We start from the raw sequence: 3,452 nt of genomic DNA, 5'->3' as shown, positions 1-3,452 counted from the left end.
CACACACACACAATTTTACTGAAGATAGGGAAAGGGCAAAGCAGGATTGGGGTAAATCTCATTACATCTGCTCTAATCGCTTAGCAACACAAAGCCTTTTCTTGTATTAGCGCGGAGAGCCTTTCAGCGCTGCCTGACAGACAGTATTCAGTTAGCATTAGTAAACTCCATAAATCAGGGACTTCTTTGGGCGCAGTATAAGTTTTAGAACTACTCAGGATTTGGTGGGGGGTGGGGGAACAGAAGCGGAGAGGGATGTGTGTGCAGATGAAGGTTGCTGGGCCACGGATTTATTAATTCATGTACTTACTATCTATTAATTCATGTACTACCAGCGCAGTGCTGGAACACTCCTTAACAAATGCTTCTCTCTGAGTGTGTGCCCCCGCCGCTGCTCCCCCAAATCAAGACCCTCGGGCAGCGACGGGGTAGCGAGGCCGAGGTACCCACGGCGGCCGCACTGGGCCAGGGCGGTGGGCAGCACTGCCCCCGCCTCTGGTGCGAGATCCGCGCCCTCGGAGCCGGGGGGGAGCCAGCGTGGGGTTTCCCCTCGCTCCCCATCCCTGCTGCGCCGCTGCCCCCTCCCCACAGGCCCCTCCTCTGCCCAAACTTTTTTCCGCACGCGGGATCAGCGCCGTCCCCGCGGAGCCTCCGCGCCCTCCCCCACCTCCTCCCTCGCAGGTAAGAGTGGAGGGGGAAGCGCCCCCGGTCCTGCCCCCCGAAAGGGATGTGCGCACCCCGGAGAGCCTCCTGGTGCCCCCAGCCCGCCTCTCTCACCCTCCTCTGGGTGAGAGGCGCCAGCACCAGCTTTTGGGGGAGCCCGTGGCTCTATCCCTCTTCTAAAAATCTCTCCTTTTTTTCCCTTTCTTTTTTCCTTTTTTTTATTTGTTTATTTGTTTGTTCGTGTCCGCCCCCTCCCTTGCTCCCCTCCATTCCTTTCTCCTTTTTCTTTCCCCTCACCCCTCCCCTCGGCGCAGGTCCTGCCTTTTGTGTGCGGGCTCGCAGGGGCACAAGGGGGGGAAGGGGGGGGCCGCGCCGGGGCCGGGCAGGCAGCGGGCAGCGCTGTCCCCGCGCGTGTCATGCCTCAGCCTTTATCGCGGCGGCGGCGGCGCTGCAGGGGCCCCGCCGGGATCGGGGGGCGGCGTGCGCCCTCCGCAGCTGCCGCCCGCCCCGCTCCGCGCCCGCCCCGCTCCGCTCCGCGCTGCCCGGGCCGCACGCGAGGACAGCGGGCACCTGCCCAAGGCGCGGCGGGCGCGGCAGGGCGGGGAGGGGGACACACACACACACATACACACGGGACGCCCTGGCTCGCCGCTGCGCGCCGCTCCATAATGCAGTGCCTATTACTCAGTGCATTCAGGGATTAGCCCGGCTTGAAGTGTGTGGGGGATTCTGCGTCTCCCCGCTCCCCTTTCCAAGAGGCGAGGAGCGGGGAGAAGCGCCCCCCCAGGCCGCCACCCTGGTTCGTCCCAGCGCGCAGCAACTTCTGGCTCCCAAGCGAGCTCGCTCTTAGCGTGGCAGCCCGCACAATGCGGAGCTAATTCCTGCTGCAAAAGGCAAGTGGTGAAGAATCAATCGCAGGCTTTATACAATCAAAAGGGATGATAGGTTTGGGGTTGAATTTTTTTTTTTTTTTTCAGTTCCCTCCTGCCCCAGTCTGAATTTCTTCTCCTCCTTACCCTGTCCTATTAATAATCCCATGCAGGCGACTGCAGACCGAGGTAAAGCTATCATTTGTATGCGCCTGAAGATTAATTTCCCTCATGTACCAACTCAACGGCATAGTTATCTCTTTAACAGGGAAAACAGTTTGGCTCCATTGTCGGGTTGCCAAGACTGCCTTTTGAGAAAGGGAGCCCGGCTAGCCTCTGATCAAACTCAAAGGTTAGTTAAAAGACAAAAACAGCTGAAAATCTTCATGAATAATGCTGTTTCCCCGAGCCCAGTGTAGTGCAAGCGCACATTTCAATGCCAGAGCATTTTGTTATGCTGCTCGCCTAAGTCAGAATTTCACAGAAAAGGCAGAGAAGAAAAGCTCCAACAATTAGAGGGGGCCTGTCAGAAAACATTAACGCCTTCCTCGCCCAGCCTGTCAAGCGTGCTGGAAATAAAAAACGGGCATAGCGAATCGCACCTCCACCCTCCGGAGCTGCAGGAGGGAAAGGGAGGGGGGTTTGGGGACAGAGAAGTAAAGAGAGAGAGACAAATGGACAGGCCCAGGCAGTTAACAGTCCCCCTCGGCTTTGCAGTTCATCCAAAAGCTGGAAAAAGAAGGGGAAAGGACCTGCAGCTGGATGTTCCCACTTGATATTCATCCTTCTGTTTCATGCTCCAGAATTATATTTTCTCTCAGGACCATCACATACATATACTCACACTGTCTCTCTGCATCTTCAACCCTTTCCTGCAACAGTCCGGCAAAGCACACGAGGTACCTGGTGAAACAGCAGCACAGCAGAGCTGTTACCTCTTTTCGCTTTCTTCTTCCTCCAAAGTCTCACTTTTAAAGTTTCCATGTCTGTGGCTATGCAGATGTCCAGTGTGGTTGACCTGCAGCTGGCCTGAGGCACCTCATGTCAGAGAAGCTGTGCTCATGTATAGTACCAGAGCTATCTTACTCTTTGGATTTTTTTAGGAAAATGTGTTTCAAATGTACACCTTTACCTAGCCAGACCCACTACCCACACGCTCGAGTCCTTTTCCCTAACTAAATACCTATTGGACAAGGACATTAACATATTTAAAGCTTCTCCTGCACTGATGTTCATTTCTATAAGTGAACATTCAGACTGATTTTCCTTGATGAAGCACAGATTTTTACCAGTTACTTAAATAACAGAGCTTTCTGGTCCTTCTCTTACTGTAATCAAAACATCATTAAATAGTTCTTTTCTTTTGCCCTTGTTGCCTTTGTTGTCTCATTGCAAATACATATATATGTTAATATCTGATAAGGACTACATTATCACTGTGCAGCTTCTATAGCCAGGCTTTTGCTGGCTGGTAAAGAGAGGGGGAGAGTATGCAACAGTATACTGTTGTGTATTGCAGTATTCACGTGTGTGTTGAAAAAAAATGAAATTCTAGCAAAATACAAAGTGACTGAAGAAAAGGAGTATCTTCAAACCTCATCTGGGGTGTTTAGGGGATTAAATCTCTAAAGGGATACAGCAACACAGTTGAGACTTTGCCCACAGTTAGAGAGCTGTGTGATTCCTACGTATTCCATGGGGAAGAAAGTCTAACCTTGGGGATGGGATCCCCAGTCCTCCATGCCCTGCACACCCAGAGCAGCACAGTACATCCAGGTAACATGGTACTTGCTGCCCTCCTTCAGGGAAGATAGGTGTTTCCGATGGCTTTGGAGCCAACTGTGTCCCCAGAAGGATGTAAGCAAAAGAGAAGCCCCACTGGACACTGGGACTTTCACTGGCTCTGACACTTCTGTCTGG

This window comes from Empidonax traillii, unplaced genomic scaffold (genome assembly GCF_003031625.1).
Source record: "Empidonax traillii isolate 1590-97213 ecotype Southwest subspecies unplaced genomic scaffold, ASM303162v1 scaffold84:size2688230, whole genome shotgun sequence".
Classification (NCBI taxonomy): Eukaryota; Metazoa; Chordata; class Aves; order Passeriformes; family Tyrannidae; genus Empidonax; species Empidonax traillii.
This window is presented reverse-complemented; position numbering follows the sequence as displayed.